Source organism: Erythrolamprus reginae, chromosome 2, assembly GCF_031021105.1.
Source record: "Erythrolamprus reginae isolate rEryReg1 chromosome 2, rEryReg1.hap1, whole genome shotgun sequence".
NCBI lineage: Eukaryota > Metazoa > Chordata > Lepidosauria > Squamata > Dipsadidae > Erythrolamprus > Erythrolamprus reginae.
The window spans coordinates 214,810,620-214,827,342 of NC_091951.1; the positions used below are offsets into that span (position 1 = coordinate 214,810,620).

The 16,723-nt window shown below is 42.3% G+C and overlaps 1 protein-coding gene across 1 annotated transcript in view; it reads right to left on the minus strand.

Annotated features, from left to right (window-relative positions):
* KRI1 (KRI1 homolog) overlaps positions 1-16,723 on the minus strand; it is a 157,887-nt gene that overhangs the window by 116,877 nt on the left and 24,287 nt on the right. The gene's annotated exons all lie outside the window — the stretch shown is intronic.

Consider the following 16,723-nt stretch of genomic DNA (forward strand, 5'->3'; position numbering starts at 1 on the left):
AATTTGTTTCGTGACCAGGTTCTTAAGTAGAAAAGTTTGTAAGTAGAAGCAATTTTTCCCATAGGAATCAATGTAAAAGCAAATAAGGCGTGCAAACCCATTAGGAAAGAAATAAAAGCTCAGAATCGGGTGGAAGGAGGAGGAGGAAGAAGAGGAGTACAGTCGCTGCCGAAGGAAGAAGGTGAGGTGAGGGGAATCAAAAAAATCCAAAACTTTAAGGCTTAAAAAAAAAAGAGGTACTCTGAGGAGGCAAAAAGGAGCACACGCCTCCCATACACCCGGCCGAGGCTGCCTCCCATACACTGCGCCAGAGAGAGAAACTCAGGGGGAATGGCAGGAAACGGTTCGGGCCTTCATGCTGCTCTAAAATTTCTTGTGAATTTCCAACATTGTGCATATACAATCCTAACTGCTGTAATTATATGTATAATTAAATATGTCTCTTCTTTATCAAAATTATCTGGTAAAATACCCAGACGATATACAGTGTTTCCTTGACTTTCGTGGGTCCGCCATTCACGAAAAGTCTATACCATGGTTTTTCAAAAAATATTAATTAAAAAATACTTTGCGCGTTTTTTTCTACACCGCGGTTTTTCCTGCCCATGACATCATTTGCTAATAAATAATTATGTTAATAATTATCAGGATCATTAAGTATCTTCTTCAATGGTGAGTACCAGTAACCATGGTGAGTAATAATCTAAAGGTTGTTAAGGGATTGGGAAATTGTAATTTAGGGATTTAAAGTGTATGGAGATGTCCTGCAATACTGTTCATAGCCAAAAATAGTGTAATTACTTTCATATCTCTACTTTGCGGAAATTTGACTTTCGCAGGCGGTCTTGCAACACATCCCCCACGAAAGTCAAGGGAACACTGTATCTCAGTTTAAGTTCAATAGTCTTTCTTAAAATCTTCTGAATCCAGCTTCCGTTTCCAGCGTGGGTATGGCAAGCAGCGTGTGTGGAGAGCTGCGTTCAACCCTCCCCCAGAAAGCCTGCTTCGCAGCTCATACTAACAAAAATGAGGTTCCTAGCATAGGAAGTCCCCCAGCTGGTGCACCTGTATTTTATGGAACGTTAGCTTTTACAGAGTGGACACACACCTAGGATCACAGCTGAATAGAGCATGAGGAATACAACAACTCTCTCCAAAATGGCGCCTCCCTCTCCAGATCCCAAATCTCAAAGACAACAAATCTCCCAAGCAACAGCCTTAATTACCAAGCCAGGTACTCAAACTATATTAACCCTTGAAACACTGGAATACAGTAACATGGCAATTGAAGTAGCCAAATTTCTTGCTCCAGATCTTAAAGCCACACTCACAAAAACAATACAAGAGACTCTAAATGCTATAAAAGCTGATGTAGCACAACAGAGCTTGCACCTTGAAGAAACAAACGCTTGACTACAATAGAAACAGATGTGGAGGAAAACTACAGCATACTTAAAGATGTGATCCAAGCAACTTTAAGCATGCTTAAAATGTGATCCAAGCAACAAATTACATGAACGTATTGAGGACTTAGAAAATCGTTCCCGAAGAAATAACCTCCAAATGGTAGGTCTTACAGAAGATATTCCTGCAAATGAATTGTGTGCCATTTGTGAAAAGGACTTACCTGCTGCTTTGGGTCTTCCTCACCCTTTCAAAATAGAGAGAGCCCATAGGATAGGGGCAATATGCCCCCAAAATTTGGACAATGCAGAGGAAGGCACTGCAAGACCTAGACAGATCATAATGTAATTTCTAGACTATGTGGAGAAAGAAGAACTGCTGAGAACCTATAGAAATAACAGAGACCCAGTGAAAGTGAGAGGCTGCAGAATCCTTTTATTTGCAGATTATTCAGCAGAGGTCACAAGAAAAAGAAAAACATTTAGTGCAATATTAACAAAACAAAAGGTGCATTTCCAATTATTTTACCCAACATTTTTAAGAGTAAGTAAGTGGTTAGCTAACAAACTTAAAAAGAAAAAAGAAAAAACTGTGTTGTCTAGTATTGTGAGAGGTGGAAGGGTTTCTCTTAAAGTCTACCACCATTTCTACGGTTTTGAGTGTGTTCAGTTCTAGATTGTTCTGGTCACACCACAAGGATAGTTGTTCAACTTCCCGTCTGTATGCGGATTCATCATTGTCTCGAATGAGTCCAATCACTGTTGTATCATCTGCAAACTTCAGTAGTTTAACAGATGGATCGTATAAGATGCAGTCATTAGTGTATAGAGAGAAGAGAAGTGGTGAGAGTACACAGCCTTGTGGGGCACCTGTGCTAATTGTACATATATCTGATGTGATTTTTCCTAGCTTCACCTGCTGCTTCCTGTCTGTTAGGAAGCTTGTGATCCACTTACAAGTGTGTTCAGGTACCGCTAGCTGATTTAGTTTGGTTAAGAGAATGTCCGGTACGATGGTATTGAATGCTGAACTGAAGTCCACAAAGAGGACCCTGGCGTAGGTCATTGGAGATTCAAGATGTTGAAGGATGTAGTGTACAGCCATATTAACAGCATCATCTGTTGATCTATTTGCTCGGTATGCAAATTGCAGGGGGTCTAACAGTGGATCCGTGATGGTTTTCAAATGGAACATCACTAGCCTTTCAAAGGTTTTCATAACTACAGATGTTAGGGTTAGGGTCACAGACTTCAGAAAAACAGAGTTTAGCAAACTCAGAGCGAACCTGGAAAATAACCCCTGGAACTACTTAAGGGTAAAACCAGCTCACTTAAAAATCATCATCAACTCAGAGTTTTTCAAACCTGCCCAGAAGCCGAGAGGGAAAGAGTGAGAGGGAAGGAGAGAGAGAGGAAGAGAGAGAAACAGATAGAAAAAAGAGAGGAAGGAAAAGAGAAAGAAAAAGAATGAGAGTAAGGAAGAGAGAAAGAAAATCAAAATCTAGTTTGAAACTAGCTCAACTATTTAAGTGGCATTTTGATATTGATAGAGTTGCCCTATTATGAGCTCACTGTTATAGACACACAGTACAGTATTTTATTTTGAAATTCTCTGAGGCAAAACAGGGTGGGTTTTTTATTTATTTATTTATTTGTTTGTTTGTTTGTTTATTTATTATTTCTGTGCCGCCCAGTCCCAAAGGGACTGCCGCTCAGACACTATACTTTTCCACCACCACCACCCCAAAAAATTAGAGGGAACACTGCCTGGGAGGCCCTAAAAAACACTATCATAGATGCCCAAAACAATACAATCCTTATGAAAAGGAAAAACAGGAAAACTAAAATGAAACCAGCATGGCTAAACAAAGATCTCACAGACAACATAAAAGAAAAAAAAGCCAAATACAAAAAATGGAAAGGAGGACATATAACCAAGGCAGAATACTGTATCAGCAAACAGCTAAAACCTGCAAACAAAAAATAAGAACAGCAAAGGCCCAACACAAACAATACCTTGCAACGAAAGTCAATGACAACAACAAAAGTTTCTTCCAGCACATAAACAAGAAGAAAATCAAGGAAACAGTCACAACACTAAAAAATGAAAAAGGTAATGAAATCACAGACAACAGAGATAAAGCACAGCTGCTTAACACCTACTTTGCATCAGTCTTCACACAAAAAGGAACCACCAACCAACCAACTTCCAATTCAACTGCAATACACAACTCCAGAACTGAACTCAACATAGACAAAAACACAATAAGGGACTACTTGTGGGAGCTCAATGAGTACAAATCACCAGGACCAGACAGACTTCACCCCGGAGTCCTAAAAGAACTGGCAGACACCATAGTGGAACCACTACTCCTCATCTACCAAAAATCCTGGACCACTGGAGACCTACTGGAAGACTGGAAAGGAGCTGACGTAGTCCCCATCCACAAAAAAGGTAAAAAGACTGACCCAGGCAACTACAGACCTATCAGTCTGACTTCTATACCTGGAAAAATACTGCAGAAAATAATTTAAAAAACAACTCTGCCACTATCTAGAAACAAACAAGATAATATCCAACAGCCAACATGGGTTTGTCAGAAACAAATCATGTCAAACCAATCTCATATCATTTTTCAACACCATAACCAAATCAGTAGACCAACGCAACGTAGTAGACCTCATATACTTGGACCTCAGTAAAGCTTTCAATAAAGTTGACTACAATCTAATCCACAAATTAGAAAAAAGCAGGGTAGACTACAACACATGCAGATGTATAAACAGTTGACTGACCAACCGCACCCAACAAGTTGTCCTAAACTGCTCCAAATCCACATGGAAGAAGGTAGGCAGTGGGGTACCACAGGGTTCTGTCCTGGGCCCTGTGCTCTTCATCATTTTCATCAACGACCTTGACGAGGCAATAGAAGGTGAACTAATCAAATTTGCAGACCACATCAAGCTGACGGGGGTAGGCAACACCTGGAGGACAGGCTCAAAAAACAAATAGACTGTTGCAGGGAAGAAAATTAATAGATCTGTTAGGACCTTAACCTTAACCCCGTGGTGATCGATGGATAGAAGCCTCAATCATTTCAAACAAGATATATTTACTGTAAAATAGAAATAAACAAATAAAAGATTGTCTCGAGGGACAACATAACATATACGTCTTACATCATGGAGATTCAGAAGAGAAGAGGGAAGAAGGAGGAAGAGGAAGTGAGATTGGCAGGATATTGCATCATAATAGGAAGATCCAATAAGGCACACATTAGTTAACTGTTTCATTACTAAATGTCTCTGAGGGGCTGTCAATATACAGTGTGACAAAGACTTAGACAGATTAACACTGTGGGCGCACACTAACAAAATGATGTTCAACATTGACAAGAGCAAAATCCTTCACCTAGGCAAAAAACCCCTTAGACACACATACAGCCTAGGAAAAAACCCACTTAGCAGTAGCGACTGTAAAAGACATCTTGGAGTCTTGGTGGATAATCAACTAAACATGAGTCAGCAATGTGCAGCAGCGCCAAAAAAAGCCAACACAATCCTAAACTGCATCAAAAGGGGAATACACTCCAAAACCAGGGAAGTATTAATATCACTTTACTATGCCCTGGTCAGGCCACATCTGGAGTACTGCATCCAGTTCTGGTCACCACTCTTCAAAAGATACGTTGAAACTCTGGAGAAGGTGCAGAAAAGAGCAATCAAAATGATTAGGGGACTTGAAACCAAGACTTACAAACAGAGATTGCGAGAACTGGGCATGGATAGCCTACAGAAAAGGAGGGTCAGAGGGGACATGATAGCAGTATACAAGATTATGAGGGGTTGCCACAGAGAGGAGGGGGTCACTGTATTCTCCAGGGCACCAGAGGGCCGGACGAGGAACAACGGCTGGAAGCTGGCCAAGGAGAGATTCAACCTGGAAATAAGGAAGAACTTCCTTACGGTCAGAGCAATCAACCAGTGGAACAGCCTGCCTACGGAGGTTGTGAACTCCCCAACTCTGGACACTTTCAAGAGGAGCTTGGACTGCCATTTGGCTGGGTGCTATAGGGTTTCCTGCTCAGGCAGGGGGTTGGACTTGATGACCTGCATGGTCCCTTTCAACTCTAACAATAAATGAATGAATGAATGAATGAATGAATGAATGAATAAATAAAATAAAAATATCTTTAACCAGGCCAATCTCCCAAAAATTCCAAATGAAACAAAAGAGTTACTAAACAAAAAGATCTCTATACCTGAATTAAGAGTGACAATTAAAAGACAAAAAAACAGCAAAGCCCCAGGGCCTGACGGCCTTCCAATTGAGTTATATAAAGAACTAATAGAAAAAGTAGGAGAGACACTCTTGGAGGTCTATAATGAAGTTTTAGATGAGGGTAAAATACCACCATCTTGGAAAGATGCAAATTTGGCCTTAATAGCAAAAAAGGATACAGACCCATCTGAAATAGCTAATTATAGACCTATCTCTCTTCTGAACGTGGACTACAAAATTTTCAGCTCCATTTTGGCAAATAGGTCTAAGGGATATTTAAATCAATTCATTCATTCCGATCAAAATGGATTTCTTCCTGGCAGACAGCTAATGCTGTGATTTCGCTGAGGCTTCCTTCACTGGGAAACCCCACCTCCGGACTTCCGTTGCCAGCCGAAGCGCCCGTTTTCGCGCTGGTGGGGTTCCCCTGCTGGGATTCCCCTGCAGCATCGCAAAATCCGGAGGTGGGGTTTCCCATGGAGGGGGGCCTCAGGGGAATCCCACCAGTGCAAAAACGGGCGCTTCGGCTGGCAACAGAAGTGCGGAGGCAGGGCATCTCAGCAGCAGCGGCGGGTTCGTAAGGTGAAAATAGTTCGGAAGAAGAGGCAAAAAAATCTTAAACCCCAGGTTCGTATCTCGAAAAGTTCGTATGATCAGGGTTCGTAAGACGAGGTATCACTGTATATGTAAATAAAGTTTATTTAAATATTTTTTTAAAAATAAGAGTTAGAAATTCGGATGGCTCTTTTACAATTTATAACTCGGCAGAAGAAGCTCAAAGACATCTACTGCCATCTAGTTACGAAATAGAGTCACGCAGCCCAAGATCTCTGCATGAAGACCAAAATGCACTGCAATCCAGCTCTCCAATCAATCCAGACCAGGATTTACCATCAACTCTGGTGCCAAAGGAGCAACGCCGAAAAGGAAACTTCACACAACAAATTTTTAAAAATCCAGACTATTCCATTACAAGATGAAGATTGGCCAGCTTTTGGACATAAGACATCTTCAACAGTAAAAGGTAGACCTTCCAAGGCATTCTCACAATCCACCCGATAGGAACTAAACTACCTCAGATGAGCCACTTACTTTCCAATACCCGGAACGGACATTCAACAATTTACAAAACATGTTAGACTTTGTGTACTCATTCTTAAAGACAAAACTACAGTGGTACCTCAAGATACGAACCCCTCGTCTTACGAACAACTCGAGATACGAACCCGGGATTCAGAAAAAATTTGCCTCTTCTTACGAACTTTTTTCATGTTACGAACGCCAAACCGGAACTTCCGGGTTGGCTTCGGGAGGTTGCTCAGCCCCCCACCCCGACTGTCACCTTTTAAAACAGTCGTGCAGCTCCCCAGCAGTCTCCGAAAGCGGTTTGCTCTCCATGTGTCCTCAACCTTTCACGGAGGGTTTTCCACCTCTCCTCTTCCCAGTTTGCTCTCCATGTGTCCCCAACCTTTCACGGAAGGTTTTCCGCCTCTCCTCTTCCCAGTTTGCTCTCCATGTGTCCCAAACCTTTCACGGAGGGTTTTCCGCCTCTCCTCTTCCCAGTTTGCTCTCCATGTGTCCCCAACCTTTCACGGAGGGTTTTCCACCTCTCCTCTTCCCAGTTTGCTCTCCATGTGTCCCAAACCTTTCACGGAGGGTTTTCCACCTCTCCTCTTCCCAGTTTGCTCTCCATGTGTCCCAAACCTTTCACGGAGGGTTTTCCACCTCTCCTCTTTCCAGTTTGCTCTCCATGTGTCCTCAACCTTTCACGGAGGGTTTTCCACCTCTCCTCTTCCCAGTTTGCTCTCCATGTGTCCCCAATCTTTCACGGAGGGTTTTCCACCTCTCCTCTTCCCAGTTTGCTCTCCATGTGTCCCAAACCTTTCACGGAGGGTTTTCCACCTCCTCTTCCCAGTTTGCTCTCCATGTGTCCCAAATCTTTCACGGAGGGTTTTCCACCTCTTGAAAGGTTGGGGACACATGGAGAGCAAACTGGGAAGAGGAGAGGTGGAAAACCCTCCGTGAAAGGTTGGGGACACATGGAGAGCAAACTGGGCAGAGGAGAGGTGGAAAACCCTCCGTGAAAGATTGGGGACACATGGAGAGCAAACTGGGAAGAGGAGAGGTGGAAAACCCTCCATGAAAGGTTTGGGACACATGGAGAGCAAACTGGAAAGAGGAGAGGTGGAAAACCCTCCGTGAAAGGTTTGGGACACATGGAGAGCAAACTGGGAAGAGGAGAGGTGGAAAACCCTCCGTGAAAGGTTTGGGACACATGGAGAGCAAACTGGAAAGAGGAGAGGTGGAAAACCCTCCGTGAAATGTTTGGGACACATGGAGAGCAAACTGGGAAGAGGAGAGGTGGAAAACCCTCCGTGAAAGGTTTGGGACACATGGAGAGCAAACTGGGAAGAGGAGAGGTGGAAAACCCTCCATGAAAGGTTGAGGACACATGGAGAGCAAACTGGGAAGAGGAGAGGTGGAAAACCCTCCGTGAAAGGTTTGGGACACATGGAGAGCAAACTGGAAAGAGGAGAGGTGGAAAACCCTCCGTGAAAGGTTTGGGACACATGGAGAGCAAACTGGGAAGAGGAGAGGTGGAAAACCCTCCGTGAAAGGTTTGGGACACATGGAGAGCAAACTGGGAAGAGGAGAGGTGGAAAACCCTCCATGAAAGGTTGAGGACACATGGAGAGCAAACTGGGAAGAGGAGAGGTGGAAAACCCTCCATGAAAGGTTTGGGACACATGGAGAGCAAACTGGGCAGAGGAGAGGTGGAAAACCCTCCGTGAAAGATTGGGGACACATGGAGAGCAAACTGGGAAGAGGAGAGGTGGAAAACCCTCCGTGAAAGGTTTGGGACACATGGAGAGCAAACTGGAAAGAGGAGAGGTGGAAAACCCTCCGTGAAAGGTTTGGGACACATGGAGAGCAAACTGGGAAGAGGAGAGGTGGAAAACCCTCCGTGAAAGGTTGAGGACACATGGAGAGCAAACTGGGAAGAGGAGAGGTGGAAAACCCTCCGTGAAAGGTTTGGGACACATGGAGAGCAAACTGGAAAGAGGAGAGGTGGAAAACCCTCCGTGAAAGGTTTGGGACACATGGAGAGCAAACTGGGAAGAGGAGAGGTGGAAAACCCTCCGTGAAAGGTTGAGGACACATGGAGAGCAAACTGGGAAGAGGAGAGGTGGAAAACCCTCCGTGAAAGGTTTGGGACACATGGAGAGCAAACTGGGAAGAGGAGAGGTGGAAAACCCTCCGTGAAAGGTTGAGGACACATGGAGAGCAAACTGGGAAGAGGAGAGGTGGAAAACCCTCCGTGAAAGGTTTGGGACACATGGAGAGCAAACTGGAAAAGGAGAGGTGGAAAACCCTCCGTGAAAGGTTTGGGACACATGGAGAGCAAACTGGGAAGAGGAGAGGTGGAAAACCCTCCGTGAAAGGTTTGGGACACATGGAGAGCAAACTGGGAAGAGGAGCGGTGGAAAACCCTCCGTGAAAGGTTTGGGACACATGGAGAGCAAACTGGGAAGAGGAGAGGTGGAAAACCCTCCGTGAAAGATTGGGGACACATGGAGAGCAAACTGGAAAGAGGAGAGGTGGAAAACCCTCCATGAAAGGTTTGGGACACATGGAGAGCAAACTGGGAAGAGGAGAGGTGGAAAACCCTCCGTGAAAGGTTTGGGACACATGGAGAGCAAACTGGGCAGAGGAGAGGTGGAAAACCCTCCGTGAAAGGTTGAGGACACATGGAGAGCAAACTGGGAAGAGGAGAGGTGGAAAACCCTCCGTGAAAGGTTTGGGACACATGGAGAGCAAACTGGGCAGAGGAGAGGTGGAAAACCCTCCGTGAAAGGTTGAGGACACATGGAGAGCAAACTGGGAAGAGGAGAGGTGGAAAACCCTCCGTGAAAGGTTTGGGACACATGGAGAGCAAACTGGGAAGAGGAGAGGTGGAAAACCCTCCGTGAAAGGTTTGGGACACATGGAGAGCAAACTGGGAAGAGGAGAGGTGGAAAACCCTCCGTGAAAGGTTGAGGACACATGGAGAGCAAACTGGGAAGAGGAGAGGTGGAAAACCCTCCATGAAAGGTTTGGGACACATGGAGAGCAAACTGGGAAGAGGAGAGGTGGAAAACCCTCCGTGAAAGGTTTGGGACACATGGAGAGCAAACTGGGCAGAGGAGAGGTGGAAAACCCTCCGTGAAAGGTTGAGGACACATGGAGAGCAAACTGGGAAGAGGAGAGGTGGAAAACCCTCCGTGAAAGGTTTGGGACACATGGAGAGCAAACTGGGCAGAGGAGAGGTGGAAAACCCTCCGTGAAAGGTTGAGGACACATGGAGAGCAAACTGGGAAGAGGAGAGGTGGAAAACCCTCCGTGAAAGGTTTGGGACACATGGAGAGCAAACTGGGAAGAGGAGAGGTGGAAAACCCTCCGTGAAAGGTTTGGGACACATGGAGAGCAAACTGGGAAGAGGAGAGGTGGAAAACCCTCCGTGAAAGGTTGAGGACACATGGAGAGCAAACTGGGAAGAGGAGAGGTGGAAAACCCTCCGTGAAAGGTTGAGGACACATAGAGAGCAAACTGGGAAGAGGAGAGGTGGAAAACCCTCCGTGAAAGGTTTGGGACACATGGAGAGCAAACTGGGCAGAGGAGAGGTGGAAAACCCTCCGTGAAAGGTTGGGGACACATGGAGAGCAAACTGGGAAGAGGAGAGGTTGGGGGGGGGGTGCTGGGAAGCCACCCAGGCCGCTGTCACCTTTTAAAACGGCCAGGAGCCTTCCCAGCCGTTTTTTTGCGGGGGTTTTTTTGGTTGCACAGATTAATTGACTTTACATTGTTTCCTATGGGAAACAATGTTTCGTCTTACGAACCTTTCGTCTTACGAACCTCCTCCTTGCACCAATTAAGTTCGTATCATGAGGTATTACTGTACTACTTGACTGAAGATGGCACATCTTCTTACCAATTCAAAGAAAATTAGTTACATTTTTTAGAAGTTTAAAGGAAAAAAAGCTGTAACATATAAATACTACAATTATTGGGGAGGGAAGAAGGAGGTGGCCACCTGGCAGCAGAAAAAAGAGAAGTCATTTAAAATTTAAAGAAACATTATTAGTTAATTGGGAATTTCTGTGTTTCTACTATTGTTTTTCTGAGTTAGAAAGGTCGATCTCTGTATAAGATATCATACCTAAAATTAAAACTTTAACCAAAACTAAAATCAAAACCTTAAAACCTTAAAACTAATACCATTGTCAAATACCTAACTATACATTGAACATACATTACCTGGGATAAACCAACACCAATATGAAGTTGATAAGTTGGAATGTGAAAGATCTTAGGTCTGCTTCGAAAAGAATGAAAGTTTTGTGCCATTTAAAAAGATTGAATGCAGACACAGCATTACTGCAAGAAACACATTTGGATGAAACAGCAAAGGAAAGGAAAGCGGCAGTTTTGTTGCTTATCCATAAAAATCTTCAACATGAAATCTACTCAATAGATACCGATGATGCAGGTAGACTTTTAAATGTCAGAATGTCTAGTCCAATAGGGGAGCTTAGTATATATAATTTGTATGCCCCAAAAAGCTTTCTTTTAATTTGTATGTCTCAAAAAGCTTTCTCCCTCCCGTCGGCTGCAACGGCTTCCCTTCGAGGAACAACAGCGCCGGGAACATCACATAATGAAGGGAAGCTGCTGGAGCGGCAGCAACTGCTGAGATGGCACCGGCGGCTCCCCTTCATCACGTGACGTTCCCGGCACTGTTGTTCCTCAAAGGGAAGCCGTTGCAGCCGACAGGAGGGAGAAAGCTTTTGCAGCTGCTTACAGGTAATAAGAGGAAGCATTGAGGAAAGGAAAGGAGCAGAAAGGAGTGGGATTGCAGCAGCCCCCACCCTTCCTGCAGCTTGGAGCTCTTATAGAGCTCCTCAGCCCCCCGAAGCTGCCGGATAATGAACAAAATTTTCTCTGGCTGTTCGGTATCTGAATTTTTGTTCAGATACCGAAGCAAATTTTTGCCAAAAATTTTGTTCATTATCCGAAATGTACGAGAACCAAAGCGTTCGAGTACTGAGGTACCACTGTACTTGAATGTGCAGAATTAACTAAATTGACATATGAGTTATAATATAGAGATAAATCAGACTTTTACACAGCATGGGAAAGATAGTACAATTGGCTTAAACATTATAAATACCTAAAAAACCCAGAAAAAATAGTAATTGAAAATGGATTTACACACTTATATTCCAAAAAGACTAAAAACCATAATTACAAATAAGATGGGGAAACGTGAACGTATAATGAATTCATGAAACATCAATCAATGACGAACCAAATGACATAGGAAAAATTAAGAACAAGGTGGATTTGTTACAGAAACTCTGCTATTAAGTCGCTATAACCAAGGGTCAACAACATGGCTGACAATTTATTTATTTATTCATTTTTTATGCCGCCCTTCTCCTTAGACTCAGGGCAGCTTACAACATGTTAGCAATAGCACTTTTTAACAGAGCCAGCATATTATTAGTCCTTTTAATTTTAACAGAGCCAGCATATAATTAGTCCTTTATGTAAAGTTTAGATAGAAATTCTAGAAAATTAATAAAAAAGGGATAGAAACTAATTCCATTATACAGTATATGATTTATACATAGGGACATTTGATACAAAATAGTTTCATGAAGATATAGAATAAGTTAGAAATATAGTTTATTTCTTTGGTCTAATATGAAAAAACACTATGTATTGAATATGCTACTTAAATTTTCTTTATTGCTCTTAGCTATGATAGATGTTTATGTTAAGGTTTTTTTCTTTTTTGTTGTTTGTACTTCTTTTAATGTATATAATTAATAAAGACTATTAAAAAAAAGACTGCCCGCCCTCAATTTTAGTTTAAATCCATTTTAAGATGAGCCACTCATATTCCGAATATAGTTTCAAGTTCTTATAATGTACATTCCATCCCTTGCCATAATCCAGGAACCCAAAATTCCAGGAACCCAAAATTAAAAACACGTTTTTAAACCAGTGATTTGTTTCTAAAATCCTTTGCTCCCTTAGTGGATGTTGGCCTTCTGTTGGAAATATAGATGAAAACACCACTTGTCCTTCTAATTCTTTAACTTTCTACCCTAGCTATTCATAATCACTTTATTGTTTTCAGATTCATATAGGAGAAGAAAGGGGTAGTAATCCATGGGACTAATTATTACATCTTTGATTTTTGCTCCAGTGAAACTATATATCTCCCTAGATCACCTGCCTGATCTGCAGATTATAGTTTCTGTTGTAAGAAATGAATCTCCCATCGCCAATATTCGCCTTTATATTCCCTGGAATAGTTTTCTTCCTGTCGCAGGAATGCTGGACTGTGCCTCTTTTTTAGAAACTAGAAACTAGGACTTCTGGGTGGGGATCGAGTAGCGCCGGGAGGACGGGGATAGAGCTCCGTCCCCATTGCTCCTTTTTTCACTTTGGGAGATTGCCGATTGCGATTTGATCGAGCTTGGAGGGCTCGATCTAGAACAGGGGGTCTACTGGATCCCGAGGGGCAGAACGCCACTGCCCCGGAAGGGAAGGAACATCCCGCAGCCCCAAACAATGAGGAACTGCGCCTCTGTTTCGACTGGGACGCGGCCATAGCGGCTTGAACACGAGGAGGAAGCGTAAACAGTTAAACAAAGGTAGACAGAATAAAAGATCAACAGAAAAGAATGAAAAGAAAGCACAGAATAAGGTATATTTTTCGACTTTATAATCTTTGAAAAGTAAAAGAGCTCGAAATAAATAAGGCGAACAAAGGAAAGTTTTCTCTTTAAGAATTAAATCCTTGAGCGAAAGTTAAGCTACAACCGGATCTACTTTTCTATTTTTTCTTTGATTACTTGTTGTTCTTTTTCTAAATGAACTGTAATAGACAAGATATACCCTTTGAGTATTTTACATCCCTGGAAAAGAATAACGTATTTGCCTTGTAATAGGAGATTCAACCTAAATAAAAGGGGAAATTAATCAACGGAAAACATCACGTACTTAATGACTTCCGGTTTTCGAAGAATGATTTTTCTTAAAAGAAAAATATATACAAAGTAGATTACAATATTACAAGACTAGATACTGGACTTTGAAAATTACTGATTAACTCTTGATGAAATAAATTAACCTGATTCTGCTGTATAAAATGGATTTTTGAAGCTTAGATGAATTCGGAGAGGGACTATTTTACAACAGATTGCAGCGTATGGACTAAACTACATTGTCTAACAGACCTATATACAAATAGAAGATAAACTCTTATTGCTTATTTTTTTCTTCCTCCTTTCTTTTTGTGGATTGATGTGGGGTTTTTTGGACTTTGTCTTATGGGCTAAAATAATTACGAACCTGAGAACAGAATAAACATCATAGACCAAATATTACAATATAAAAGATAGAGGAAACGAAGAAGAATTAAAACATTTAAGAAGGATTTAAAAAAGACTAAATTTAAAAATCTTTTTTTTTCTGCTCTGACTGGAATTACTTATATTGAATATACAATCCAAGTATCCAGTGACTTCTCTTTTTATACTTTTTTTTTCTTACTCTTATTATATTTTATATTTTATGGTTTCCTTTTTATTATAGTTAAGCTATAGAATGATGTATTAAATTTTTAATTTCCCCCCTCTCGATCTGGTATACCCCCAAAACTTTATAGATAGGTTGTTCTCTATAAGTTGATACATATCTGTTTTTTTCTCTTCTTTCCTTTTTTGCCTCTCTCCCCTCTTTTTGAATTTTTAATTCGGTGTTGATTTTATAGATTAAACAGAATAATAGTTTGGATTGAAGTTAACAATTAATTAATTAACCAAAAATGTTATTTCTTTTCTCTTTCCTTTTTTAATTTTTTCAAATATATACATATGTCAACCTTCACTATGGTGCTGCATTCTTTTGCTTGGTTGTCATAGGGGAGGGGTATAGATCATGGGGGGGAAGTGTGCAGGAGGAGAGTTAAGTTTCGATTTCCCAGGTGCCAGGAGGAGACCGTAAGATGGAAAATTTCCCTAGCCTTGAGGTCATTGGTACTGGAGAGGGGACACGATTCCAAAGTGGCTGGTCATTTCGCTTTCCTGAAAACATTGCATTTGTTGAGAAGGCAGTTCTGGTGGCCTTCCATGAAAAAGGACATCGAGACTTATGTGGCGAGCTGCCCAGTGTGTGCTGCAGCCAAGCAGGCCCCAGATCATCCCCAAGGACTGTTACAATCTGTGGCGAGACCTGGGTACCCTGGAAGGAAATTTCGATGGATTTTATTGTGGACTTACATGAAAGTGGGGGGAATACTGTGATTTGGGTTGTTACTGACCTTTTTCCCCAAACAGGTTCATTTTGTGGCATGCTCTAAAATCCCCACTTCCAGGTCACTAGCGAAAATGTTTATACAACATGTATATCGTCTGCACAGAGTTCCTGAGAGGATCATATCGGACCGTGGGATACAATTTATCTCCAACTTCTGGAAAGAGTTTTTAGGGTTGTTGGGTACAAAAAAGGGAACAGTACCTTAGATGTTACTTGAATTATCAGCAAGATAACTGGAGTGATCTTTTGCCATTCGCAGAGGTGGCCTGTAACAATTCACTACATAGTAGTACGGGGTTCACTCCATTTAAATTGGTGAGTGGACAAGATTTTGTGCCAATCCCGGAATTACCCCAAGATGAGCCTCATCACCCATCATTAAAAGATTGGGTAATGCAACTCAAGGCAGCTTGGCCCATAGCGCGGAAGGAGCTGGAAGGAGCTGGATGAGCTGGAAAATACACATAAGTCCCAGGCTGGTAAGAAAAGGATAGCTGTGTTGGATTACAAGGTGGGAGATAGGGTTTATCTCTCTACTAAGTTCCTAAGAACAACGCAAAAGTCCAAGAAACTAGGGGCTAAGTATGTGGGTCCTTTTCCAATTGTACAGGTGGTAAATTCGGTGGCAATGAAATTAGAATTACCAAAGGAACTAAGGAAGATCCACCTGGTGTTCCATGTAAGCTTACTTAAACCGGAATGGATGAGTGACTTGCGGCCGCCGCAACCAGATCCACCTGCCCCATTACTCATTGAGGGTGAGCAACATTTTGAGGTTAAAGAAGTGCTGGACTCCAGAAAACACAGGGGGAAAACTCAATATCTGGTAGCTTGGAAACATTTTCCTGCATCTCACGCTGAATTTGTTGATGAGAAACACATGAATGCCCAGAGGGAAATTGACCGTTTTAGAATGAAATACCCTGATATGCTCTAATGTTGAAATGTATATATTGGTATTGTCTGTTTTTGTTTTTTAGGACTGAAGTCCCTGTTCCAGAGGGGCCGAATGTCAACCTTCGCTATGCTGCTTCATTCTTTCGCTTGGTTGTCATAGAGAAGGGGAGGGGTAGAGATCGGGGGGGGGGGGTTGGGAAGTGTGCAGGAGGAGAGTTAAGTTTCGATTTCCCAGGTGCCAGGAGGAGACCGTTAGATGGAAAATTCCTGAAGAGTACAGGAATGGAGATTGAGCGAATGCCCAACAGGGGATGAAAAAGGGGTTTGGATATGTGTGTAACGCGCCATTTCTCCTCAGACTTCTTTTCTTTCGATGCTTCAAGTTCTGATTTTGATAAATTCACTTTTGGACCTTTATAAAGGGACTATAAGTTTTCTTTGTCTGAATTCTGACTGAAAGCTTGACAACATATATTAACTGTGTGGATAAGTGTATTGATAAATACTTGCTTTACTGTAGTGAAAATAATTAACTTAGTCTGTGTTTTAAAAATTATACTTAGTTTTTTATTTAAGTTTCTTTTTTTCCTATATTTTATACTATATTTGTGGCAGGGGAGGACACCTTCTCCGGATTAGAGTGTTCCTCCATGTTACTCACAAAATTTGAAGCGTTAAAGCCTGGAGAATTATATGCCGCAGCACCTCCATTGAAAGTGGTCCACAAAATGGTGGCCGGACACTCCGAGGCTTGCACAGGTGCAGTATGGCC